General features: G+C 39.9%; 1 protein-coding gene across 6 annotated transcripts in view; it reads right to left on the reverse strand.

Annotated features, from left to right (window-relative positions):
- The window catches only part of Exoc2 (exocyst complex component 2), a 203983-nt gene extending 196109 nt beyond the window's left edge, over window positions 1-7874 (reverse strand). For 4 of the 6 annotated variants that reach the window (XM_015506131.2, XM_048800482.1, XM_015506133.2 and 1 more), the window contains exon 1: window positions 7726-7874. The gene's annotated coding sequence lies outside the window, so the exon portion shown is untranslated. Of the gene's footprint in view, window positions 1-1350; window positions 1479-7725 lie in introns of all 6 variants that reach the window. The other 2 variants (XM_048800480.1, XM_048800481.1) reach the window with 1 other exon arrangement.
- Between the last annotated feature and the right edge of the window lie 5056 nt (window positions 7875-12930).

Below are 12930 nucleotides of genomic sequence, written 5' to 3' on the forward strand. Positions count from 1 at the left end.
AAAGATACGTTCAGATGTAACGCCTATTACAATCAATACTCATATTCATCTCTCTCTCTCTCTCTCTCTCTCTCTCTCTCTCTCTCTCTCTCTCTCTCTCTCTCTCTCTCTCCCTCCCTCCCTCTCTCTTAAAAAAAAAGAAAAAGAAAAAAGAATTGGAGAAACTTCAATAAGTAGGCCAAAAAAAGTCTCTCGTCATGTTAAAGCCCTTAATAGATTAGGCCATACAAATGGGAACATTTCCCCTAAAAGACACTCAAAAAACCCTTCAAGTCCACCTACTCTACCCTATCCCCCAACATGCTATTCATACTAGCAATATCAGCATCACCAGGGAACAAACCAGAAATGTGAGTTGAATCTCAGACCCTAGCTCCACTCTAACTCTCTGTGTTCACAACCATGTTTAAAAAGCACTAAGTAGCATTACCCTTCCCAAAGCCATTTTGGTAGCAGCCAATCCCAGAAAGATCTGGTTATAGAGCTGCCTATTGACTTTCAACACAAAATTAGACTCAGCTAGGCTCTCAGGACACCCATGACAAAACAGAATTATAGAACTCATGTCGTCCTTGAGGCACACCCAGTCTCCTGTAGAATAGATTTGTCACCACTAGGCTGAGCTAGACTCAAAGGAATCTCCCAGAAATATTGAGAAAAGGGTTCAAAGGAATGCTTTTCCTTTCTTTAGTACTCTGTAAACTCAAGACTCCACTCTTCCTGAGTAGGGTCAAGTTACATCAGCATTACCACAAATTTTACAGGGTGAGGCAAGTTTCAGAATCAAGGTCATGAACCTCTGTGGTCCAGTTTTCTAAATTAATCCTTTTTCTTCCTGCTCCAATGCAAAAGTCATGGTTAACAAAACCAATCATGAATGAACCTGGAAGAATCCAGGGGGTCCAAACAGTATTTCATAAAAGATCCTCCTAAGAAGACTCATGATCTCAGAAGGGATGTTTACAGAAAAAGGGTGAACTAACAAGAAATAATGCATCCTGCTTTCCTGGCCCTCTTTAGACCTCTTTTCCTTCTTTATGTCTACAAACAAAAAATAATTGAAAGCACAGGTGTTTATATTTTAATCCCTTGGGAGAAATCTAGTAATTTAAATGATATATTAAATGGAACTTAATAAGTATGTCTATTTTATCTATTATAGCCATTGTAATAATTAATGTATTTATTTATGGATGAGGAAAAAAATCTGACCTCCTCCAACAATGTTTAGAGGTACAGATTAAGGGAAAGAGAATGTGCTTTAGGCGACCAAGAAGGAACATTGGAGACAAGATAAAATATAGGATAAGCCTGGGCTTTTCAGATGGCAGAATAGAGGGGGTCGCTTACCTAGCTGCTCCATGGCATGAAATCGAGAAACCCTGATCCTTCGCAAGTGAAGTACTGGAAACCTTCAGGGACACTATAAGTCTACTGCCTCAGATTAATACTGTTAGATGGGTAGACACACAAACAACCTGAAAAAGCAAGGGAACAAATTACTCCAAACAAACCAAGATACTCCAATAACAGAATCCATCAACACCAAAGCAGAAGAAATGTCAGAGAAGGAGCTCAGAATGTACATAGTTAAACTGATCTGTGAAGTAAAGGATGAGAAAATGCAGGAAGGGAAAGATCCCTTCAATAAAGAGGAAGAGATTCTGACCAAAAAAAAAGTAGAAATCCTCAAAACGAAGAAAACAATAAACCAAGTTAAAAATTGAAGAGAAAGCAGTACCGGAACAAAATATAAAATCAAATATAAGAGGCTTACAGGACAAAATTAGAACAGACTCACACCAAGACACATTATACTGAAAATGCCTAGCATACAACAATTTTAAAGGCTACGAAAGAAAAGTATCAGATTATACTTAGGGGAAAAACAATTCGTATCTCAGCTGATTTCTCAACCTAAACCCTCCAAGATAGGAGACCCTAGAACAAAATACCACGCTCTGAAAGAAAATGGATGACAACCAAGAATTTTATGTCCACCAAAATTAAGCTTCAGATTTAAAGGTGAAATAAAAAACTTTCCATGATAAGGCTGATAAAAATGAGCCCTCAGTGCCCCCAGAAAATTAAATACTGGCTTAGTCAGCTATTCTCATAAAAAAAGTATGGATTCCATCCTAATCAGAAGAGTTGCTTAGGTCCTCTGCCTCAGCAGTTAAGCCTTTTCCTAGAGAGCAATAACCTTCATTACATTGCATAGCCAAAAGTTGAGGTCTAAAGATGGCTGTCCTCTAATGCCATGACACTGATGATGACATATCAAAAATGAAATAGGCCAGTTGAAATCTATCCCCCTCCACACATACAATCCCCCCCACAAAAAAAAATCCCAAACACACACTACTTTTAGAAGAAGGAATGAAGGATAGTTTCAAATAAAAGCATAGCATTAAATTTATTCAAAATATATACATATTGCCAATTGAACCCAATTCCTGACACTCCCCTTTTATTAGATCTATATAAACAAAACATTAATTCCTGATATTTTAGAAAATGTGCTTTTTCAGGGAAAAAAAAAATCCAGCTTGGTTCTCCCCTACCCCAAAAAGATAAATCACCTGAACAAGACTGGAGAGACATTACCAAATAAAATTCATTTCTACCTTTGCTTAGTTCATTGAGAAGATTTAGTATATACACCGAGAATAGTCACCCTGAACTTCAAAAGTTGACAGTGTTAGACTCCTATATACCTCAGAAAAATAGAGATACAAATAAAAATTAGATCTATGGGAAGTAAATATCCTCAAATTTGTTCAGTCATAACAAATACTTATTAAGCACTTGCTATGACCCAGGCACTACACTGGGGAACCAATAGGAACAAAATTTTATAACCAGGAGGTCATCAATAACCTTTAGCAGAGTCATGGGTACAAAACCAGACAGCAGTGGGATAGGTAAGAAGTAGCTACTTCAAAAAATTTGACTGGGAAGGGAAGAATTAAATTTTAACAGAGGAATGTGAAACCAAGAGAGAATTCTACTTTTTTTATTGTAGTTGTTTTTCTGGTTTCCTTTATTGTTGCTATCTCTAAGCCTGTGTAAAAGCCAAATGGAAGGGGCCTTTAGCAAGACTGAAGAGCTAATTGAAGTCCTCACAAAGGCAAGAGCAGAAAATATCCAGAGTCCAGGTATAGGGATCGTCGTCTAAAAGTAAATACAATTTCTTTCCCTGTAACTGAAGAAGGGATGTTTTTGACAGAAAGACCATGGGATTCTACTCTGACAGCTCCATTATTATTTTTGAAACAGGTGGCAAGAACATGTGCTAAGAGAGTAGATGATGTAAATGGATAAGAGGTTTGAAAGTGTAAAAAAAAATCCTAAAATTAAATTCTATGGAGATTGGAAACAGGTGCTGATAAGAACAACTCTAGAAAGATTCCTTGATGCCCACTTGAGACTGGGGACCAAGGATTTATAGGGACACAAATCTGGATACAATGGTTTGCCCAACTGGTTCTAACAACCAAGACCCAAACATAACAGAAGATAAAGAGCTGAGATCATGCAGGGCTGAGAACTTGCCAGACAATTGCTATATACAAGGACAATGAAACAACTGAGCATGTGGGCAATGAAAGTGACTGAAGATCACGGAACCTCCTAAAGAGGTAAAGTACAACAGAGATGGGAACATGAAAGATAAAAAGATAACACTATAAGCAAAGAGTGGGACGTTTGGGCTTTGGATTTCTGAAGGGGACCAATTTCAAGGCTGGTACATTTCAGTGCTGCCCCGCCCCAGCCCCCAGCACCATGTTCGGTCAATAGCCATACCTACCCGCACATCACTAGCTCTCAGTGGGCTCTACTTTCTCCTTCTGTCCCTTCCAATTGTTGGTTTCTCTTTGAGCTTCACTTCTTTTCCTAACCCTTCCCACACCTCTGTGAGTAGTCTCTTTATTAAAGCCTCCTCATTTAAACATTCTGGCATTAATTCTGTTTCCTGCTGAGATCTTCATTTACACAGACGTAAATCATGTTACATAGGGCTTTCAATAAAGATTATAATCTTGGCTTTTTGTCTTATTTTACTTTTCAGGAAAATTATAATATAATTAAAGTTAAATTACACACCCTCCAAAATTACAGAATTTTAAAACCAGAAAAAGCCTTTAAAAATTCAACCATGCCAGGTGCGATGGCACATGCCTATAATCCCAGCAGCTCAGGAGGCTGAGACAGGAGGATCATGAATTCAAACCTAGTCTCAGCAACTTAATAAGGCCCTAAGCACTCAGCAAGGTCCTGTTTCTAAATAAAATATAAAAAGAGATGGGGATGTGGCTCAGTGGTTAAACACCCCTGGGTTTAATCCCCCATACCAAAAAAAAAAAAGAAAGAAAAAATTCATCCATGCTTACAGCCATACAGCCATGCCAAAGCAAGTACTTCTAGCAGTAGAAAATGGAGAGTCCTTCAACACTGTGCACTTATACCTGAGTGATTACTATATGCCAGGCACCATTGTAGGCACTCTCTTGATCCAGCCTGGATAGCTGACATTCTCATAAATGAAAATCCAGGCTTCCCAAATCCAGATATCCAGTGTCCTTTTCATTATTAGCACCAAAATTTACTATGAGTGGAAAATATTTAAAAGGAATTGCTAAATCCAAAAGCAAAAATAAAGCAAACTGAATGATCCACTCCATTCTTAAATATTACCATCAATATTAAAGAATGTTCAAGAAGCTTTTGAGCTTGCCTAAGGTAATTTTCAAGACAAAACCATTGCCTAACAAATCAGTTCCAAACACTTCTGCCTTCACCTTCAAGGCATTCCATAACCCAAAATCCACTCACTCAGCAGCCTCTGGGCCTCTGCTCCTGGTGTAGAACCCAGATATTCACACACCTTGCCCCATCATGGTCTTAGCTCCTCAAAGCTTTCCCAGATCCTTCCCTCCTCTGAGCTCCTGCTGCACTTACACGCAGTTTAGTTCTGTATTGTTATTGAGAAGACAAAAATGCCCATTCTAAATCCAGGCTAATATTTTTATTTACAATGTGTATATCATGCATATGCTGAGACTGGGAGGGACAAAAATAACTGAAACTAATCCCTATCCATCAAGAGTTTAGTCCATCAATAGTTATAGCCCCTAACACAATACAGGAATAAGACAAGTGCTTAGTGGTTATAGGATTAACTGAGTTGGAAATTTTCAAAGCAGAAAGGATTCTTCAAGAGAGAAGATCTATGAGCTAGGGTTGTAGCTCAGTGGCACAGCGCTTGCCTGGCACATGTGAAGCACTGGGTTCAATCCTCAGCACCTCATAAAAATAAATTAATAAAATGAAGATATTTTAAAATTTTTTTAAAATCTAGTTTTATATAGTCTCTGAATACACACACACACACACACACAAAGGAATCCAAGGCCCAAAGAGACTAAGGAACTCAGCTAGTGCCAACCAGGCCAGTTGTAGCCCAAGATCTAGTGATGGCTGCTTTAACTCCTAAACCAAACTACCTTTGACTCTGTAATTTTCAAACTGAGATCCTCGAATGCCTATGGGTGTGTACACAGCTTCAAGATTCATAATTTCTCTACAATTCATTCATATTTGTATATTTGCTTCAATAATTATTCTTTTAACATAAACCTACTCTAAAGCATTTCAGGAGCAGGCCAGGGGGTCCAAGAACACATTTCCCAGGGTGTCCAAGAACACATTTCCCAGGGTCTAAGATCATTCAACATTTTAACGTACTGCTTGGCAGAATGATCAATGTTATTTCCTATTCCAGTCAATTTCAAAATCTCCCCTACTCAATACCAGTCTAAAACTCACCCATTCAATAAACATTTAAGAACAGTGGTTCCAGCAGCTCAGAAGCTGAGGCAGGAGGACTGCAAATTCAAAGTCATCCTCAGCAATTTAGTGAGGCCCAAAGCAAATTTGTGAAACCTGTGTCAAAATAAAAAGGGCTAGGATTGTCACTCAGTGGTTAAGCACCTGGTATCCAAAACAAACAAAAAAACCTACTATGTGACAGGTGACATACTAGTAACCCTGGCCAGATTAAGATAAGTAAACTAAAGCCTGGCATGGTGCCAACCTGTACTCCCAACAATCAGGAAGCTGAGGCAGGAGAATCACTTGAGCCCCAGATTCCAGACAAGTGTGAGCAACACAGTGAGACCCTGTCTCAAAAGGAAAAGAGATGTATAAGAAGAACAAGTGAAAAAGTAATCGAGAGAGAACTTTTTAATTAGTACTTCCTATATACCCTGACTGTACTGCTACCTGACACTTAGAAATTGTTCCAAGTCCTTTACTAGAAGACTTCCTGTGTATGAGTATCAATTTCATTTTCTGTTAACAGAAATCTTAAGATTTGCAAATAATGAGCTCCCGAATATTTGTGGAATGAAAAGAAACTGAAGAGGTTAATAATCATCTTTTAGAAAGGTAATAGTTCAAAATGATACCTAGTACTAGGAACTAAAATTTTGCCAAAAAATAACTTTCTGAAACTTCCAAGGGTTGTTCCTTGTTATACTGGAGGATCCTCTGCTTCCCTGCATAAAATTAATGCTTCTACTTAAACAGAAAAGAACATGTAGAGCTAGGGTTGTGGCTCAGTGGCAGAGTGCTTGCCTAGCATGTGTGAGACACTGGGTTCAATTCTCAGCACCACATATAATAAAGGCCTATCAACAACTAATAAAATATTTTAAAAAAAGAAAAGAACATGTAAATACTAAGCATACATCATCTTCTCTATCTCAACCCGTGATTCACCAACTTTTCACACACAAATCATCCTTGGGAAGACTTTGGCTTTCAATTCCTTTCTCATTAAAGGAGTCTGTTACACATAGACTAGACCAGCACACACCAACATTTATAAACAAAATATTATTAAGCATTAGGAGATGGATCCACATACTCTCTACTCTAGCTTTTCACTATAGGATACCCAAATGTTTTAATTAAGGTGTGGATGACTTTGCTTTTGAATGTGAACAGACTAACAGTTTCATAAATATATCAAACTTGAACAAAATTTCTCATACATCTTTAGCAAATTAAAAATAACAATTTAAAAACAAATTCTCTCAAGAACAGTTTCTTGGAATTAAAGAAGTGCCTATTTACAAAATCTTGAGATACTAGGTCACACATATCATCAGGCTTCCAGGAGGCTGTGCGTCTCAACAATAGTTATATCACTGGAGAAACTATATATGAACTCAGGCTCGTTGTTTAACCAGAGTCGCCATTTTCCTATCTGTAAAATGGGATAAGCTAATATCACCTACCCAATCCTTGTAAGGATCAAATAGGTGCAAACGCCAAGATAGTTGCAGGCACCTAGTAAGCGTCCTAGAGCCCTAAGTGGATGCATACTTAAGCAAACAGATAAAATGTGCCTCGCGTTCACTTTTCACCAGTAAACTCAGACCTGCCAGTGACAACCACACAGAGGCACAATGGGGCAGGTGGGCCCGAGGCACCCAGGCCGGTAGGGGTCATTGCTGTAGAGCCCAGGCGTCAGGTGGCGCGGAGCCTGGCTGCAGGTGCCCTCCGCGGGTGGGCCGGGCCCGCGCGGCCCCCAGCCCTTCGCAGCCAAGGCTCGGGCCGACGCAGGCCGGCCGCGAATTNNNGGCCGCGAATTCCACTCGGCCTCACAGCGCGATCCGCGGTGCGCCCTCCGCCAGGATCTCTTAGGCCCACACATACCTCCCATCGGTCTGTGGCCGCCGACTACAGCCTCAAAGACAGGGGTCCGAGCAGTTCTCGCCAGTAGCTCCGGGCCGCTGCCGCCCAATCGCCGGCGCCACACTTCCGCCCGCCGCGAGCGCCGAGCACATCGATCCGCCCAGTAGTCGAGCGCCGAGTCTTCGATAGGCTGATCCTGTCGGGGAGAGGAAGGGCTGGGTTGCTGCAGAAGGTGGACACCCTGAGAGCTGAAAGCTAGTGTGCCTTGCTTTCCAAGGGACCCAGCTGCCGGCTTGCACGCGAACTGGCATTTTGTCTGCACAGGAGCGTGCCTCGCGTAACCTCAAAGAGTGTGCCATGTGTACCTTTCATTTCCTTGCCCCATGGTATTTTCAAAGAGGCCGTGGGATGACAGACCGTTTATGGATCCGCAGTTCATAAGGATGGGCCTGCACCCAGTAATAACACCAGGTCAGGGGGCAGCACAGGGTCGAAAAGCTGCACTGAGTTAAAGCACTGCAAGAGTCAAGGGGTACATAAGGGACTACACCGGATCAGGACAGGTACATTAAGGGACTACATACACCACATTAGGACAATGCACCAGGTCAAAGAACTGCTGCAGGTCCATATGGCCCACCAAGTCAGGAGGATCAACCCCATAGGGTCCCTTGAGAATTCAATGGCTCCTGTTAAAGCCTTAAAAGACAAGATGACATAGAGATATCAAGATACCATGGAAATTACAGAGGTGACTGGAATACGAATATTGAGTGAACACTTGGACCTGGTGCTGTGCAGGCATAAAGCTAGCGCAATCTCTTCCCGCTTTGTTCCCTGGCTAAGGATAATCATGGAGTGGTGAGAGGAAAAGTAGCATTGTTTGGGAGTGACTGCAGCAATCTCGGCAAGAAAGGACAGTGGTCAGCTCTAGGGGATAATGAGTCAGGTAGAGCACAGTGATCAAGCTGGGAATTTGTTGACTGTAGAATTGACATGATTTGCAAGGGCCGTGAGAGAGAAATAACTGGAAGATACTAAATTGTGTACGTGAGGAGTGGTGGTTCCACTAACTAAAACAGGAAAGACCAAGGGAGAAGGGGATGCAGCTGTCATACTCAGACAAAGGCAAGTTAACCAGACCACACACGGCAGAGGTCTGGGTCATTTCATGGAGTAAGCAACCTGGACCTCAGAAATGCTAGTTGCAGATGAGAAGAATCTAGATGGGTAATCAAGGAGAAATAGTAAGAATATCTGGGCCATCAGGACCAACTGCAGCAGTGGACCCTAAGGTCAAACCTGTTAAGGTCTTTTTCACCCCCAATAAAGTGTGATTATATACCACCATGAGAAATCAAAAACAGGACACAGCACACTGGTAGACAGTAGTAGAGAAAAGTGAAAAAGTAAACGAGAGAGAACTTTTTAATTAGTACTTCCTATATACCCTGACTGTACAGCTACCTGACACTTAGAAACTGCCCCATCCATATACCCTCAACTGAAGTGACTTTCTGGGAACACTTGCACCTTTCTTTGTGCCTAAGAGCTTTCTCTCTGGAACAGAGAAGCTGGGAGCACTGGAGGATTCATTCACCCAGAAGCAAGCCTCAACCAACAGCTGCTGGGAGCTGGTGTGTAAACACACCAGCAGGCTCGCTCTGGGTGTGTAGCTTAGAGGCATATAGTCCATTGCATCGCACACTTCCCAAGAAGGCTGTGCTCCAGTTGCCCTCAGTGAAGGAAGCACCTCCTAGCACACCTTGACTAGCTTCCCCACTCCCAGTTTGCTGTCTCCCATGTCACTACCCACATCAAATACTAGCCCTGGAAACCTTATCTCTTGTTCAGCTCCTGACAGAACCAACCAAGATTGCTATTGTCATAAACCAAAAACAACCTATGTTTCCTACTTTTCAAATATCATTGTATGCTGAATTGTACACTTATTCTGGAAATACATCTAGGGATAGAAAGATGATAATATGTACCGACTCCTTGAGTCATAGGATTTTGCATGACTTTATTTTTGTCTCTTTTTTGTCAGAGGATGTGTCAAAGTGTTCTTCTAGTATGCAATAACCTGACTGTCCCCAGGATTATTCATTTTAAAGAGCAAGGGGAAGACTCTTTAAGTGTGAATCAGAAACTTGGCAGCAGAGGTCCAAAGAAAATAAAGTGAGAAGTCTCTGGCAGCATTACTCCTCCTGCACAATGAAACCAAATCCTCTGGGTCTCAGTGACATACCATTTCTCAGGTTAGGCAATCCTGCCATTAAGTCAGTATGTATAGGTCTTGAGAATTCACAGATCCTGGATGATGATGATGATGATGATGATGATGATAATAATAATAATAATAATAATAATAATAATAAATTCCTGGGAAAAAAAACACTCAAAAAAGGAAAGAGACTCTTTTGTTAATATTAGTGCTGTTTTCTTTCTTTTTTCTTAGGTTTCTGATCCTAATTGTTAAGCCAACCAGCAAACATGAGCACAGTATATGCAGAAGTTGTCAGAAAATAAAATCATTAAAACTAAAATTGCAATAGTAGCTGTTGGGGCAATTAACTATGATTGGATAGCTTTGTGTTTTCAATTCTGTGTCAGATTTCATTGGACCTAGAGAGAAAGAATAACTTTGAAGCATGAAATCCCTTTGGAAACAGTCTTAGGAAACACCATGAAAAACACAATGCTCTGCTCTTTAGATACTTTATTTATGTATTCAATTTACATGAAATCAACACCCTAAGTGTTCTGTACTGCATGGCATATCAGTTTGAAATGTACCATAATAAGAATACAACCTAATCCTGTAATTATAACTGCAGTTTGCCATATCTGAATGATCCTTTTTACCAAAAATTGAAACTTGGTGATCTGTTAACCCATAAATTCTATGATCCTTGCTTGCAGATTACTGCCTTATTCATTGTTGTAGATACTACAGAGACTTAACTGTTATGAGATAGACCAGGCTGACCGTCCCATTCATTGAGTGCTGAATTGTACACTTATTCTCTTGGGGATTATCTTGTCCGTGCCAGCCCTACCTTAGTCATATTTGTAAATTGATTATTATCTCTTCATTTGGCTCATCCCACTAAAGTATACATTTAAGGAAAGGGACTTTACATTGTTCACTAATGCCTCACACATAATATGTACTCAATAAATGTGTGTTGAATGAAAAATTAAAATTAAAGTCAGGCTACATTTTGATATTAGCAAACTTAGAGAACAGTCCTCTTTCTAATTGTCTATCTCAAAATATGCTGAATGGCTACTTAAAGGCACAAAAAAGTAAGCAACACTAGATATATAAATCTTGATAATATATAGATGCCTGAGATATTTCACCAGCTTTGTCATTCTTTGTGTTTTAAAATTACAAGGATTATTTGAAATCCTACGAGACAATTACAAACTCTGATTTAGCAATCCCTGGATTGTCCTTTTTAGTTAAGGAAGCTGCTTGTCTGGTTCTGTTTTTACCTTTGTCTTAGCTATTGTGTGCTCCTAGTTTATGTGGACTTAGCCATCTACATTTGTTGTTGGCTTCAGAGCTCTGTATCTGAAGAGTCCTCAACATCAAACAACAAAATACAGCTCTGTGGTTTTTCATGTTTACTTGCAATTTGCATATTTTAATTTAAACAAAAAATGTGAATAAAGCTGGCTCCACGAAGGGGTATGGTGTTACAATAGTGTTACTCCCACCATATGGCCATTGCTGCCACCCAGTGCAATAATGCAGATGTGTTTAACACCTGTGTTTATATCTGGGAGTCTCTGGAAGTAGGTTATATCCATAGGTGGTCCAGAAGGGAAAGAAGAAATTGAGGAAAGACACTCACTGCCAGAGAGATATGAAGCCACATAACCTAGAGAAAAGAAACCAGGTTGGTATCTGAAAATAGTTCATTTGAGCAACCTACAAGGGGATTCTCTTGTCCCTGCCAGCCCTACTTTACATAGATACAAATGATGCAGAAGATACAAAATATCCTAATTCTGTGTTTTTCTGTGAATAGGAATTAAGAACTCTTCATGTTCTAAATGAAGAATTTCTAACTGAACATAAGATATAATCTTTAAATTGTTTTTGTTTTATCTTTTGGAAATCTTCCACTTGAAATTCCTCTATAGCTTGTTCAATGGTAACAAGACCAATTGGCATTTTGTTAGTAATGTCAGCAATAATAGAAAATGACTTCATATTCTCAGTTTATTTCATGGATGTGGTGGCGCCCATAAAGACAAGCCTAGGGCAGAGTCTGCTGGCTTCCTCTTGGCAGCTCAGTGGCCAAGGCCTATCATCCCATTGGGAGCAGAAGTATCAGCTACAGTTTCACAGTGGCAGGGAACATTGTGTACAAGCTTTGATTGGTGCCAACACTCCTTAAACAAGGCTTTGCATGGTCCTAGAGTGTTACTTTGTATACTATTTGCCCTCTGTCTTCAGATCTCATTTGTTTTAAATTCTAATATGACACAAATTTTATCTGAGTCCTTTCAAAGGATTTTAAATTACTTGACGACAGGTCTCTCACCCTTTGTGTTCAGTAGGGTTCCCCCAAATTAGCTTGGAGGTGTTCCCCTCTCAGGGACTGACATAGTTTCCAAAAGTTTTTAAAAGTGATGACAGGTGTCACTGTGTAGGACACTGGCACCACTTGTGCACCACAGTTGTGTCCTGGCTGGCCACTTAGGATGTCTAGGTCCTTAAGTACTTGTCCTGCAGGAAGTTGCCTCTTGTCAGTTCATCTTTATATTTTCCCTGGTACTAAAGGATAAGGAGCACATGCAAAATTAAAAGCCAAAGATAATTTCCACATCATACTTTAGCCAGGGGTCTGAATCTTTGTTCTCCTTGACTGAATCCTTGTAACAGAGATACATGACCAATTGGTTTGAATAGTAATTTATTTCTTCACCCCTAGTGAAAAACTACTAAAAATGTTTAACAGTGACATGCCAAAAATAAAGACATGAAAAGATTCTTATCCCCTGAAAAATAAAGAGTTGATTATAGACTATCAGTAAAAAGAAAAATTACTTTGGAAATCTGAAGCCTGCACTCTGGATCCTACCTATTGACCCTGATTACTCCATCTCATGAGAGTTCCAGTTATTTTAAAACAAGTTGGTCAGATAGAAGTACATTTTTCTTTTTCTTTTCTTTTCTTTTCTTTTTTTTTTTTTTTTTTTTTTTTG

The sequence above is a fragment of the Marmota marmota genome, unplaced genomic scaffold, assembly GCF_001458135.2.
Source record: "Marmota marmota marmota unplaced genomic scaffold, marMar, whole genome shotgun sequence".
NCBI classification, from domain to species: domain Eukaryota; kingdom Metazoa; phylum Chordata; class Mammalia; order Rodentia; family Sciuridae; genus Marmota; species Marmota marmota.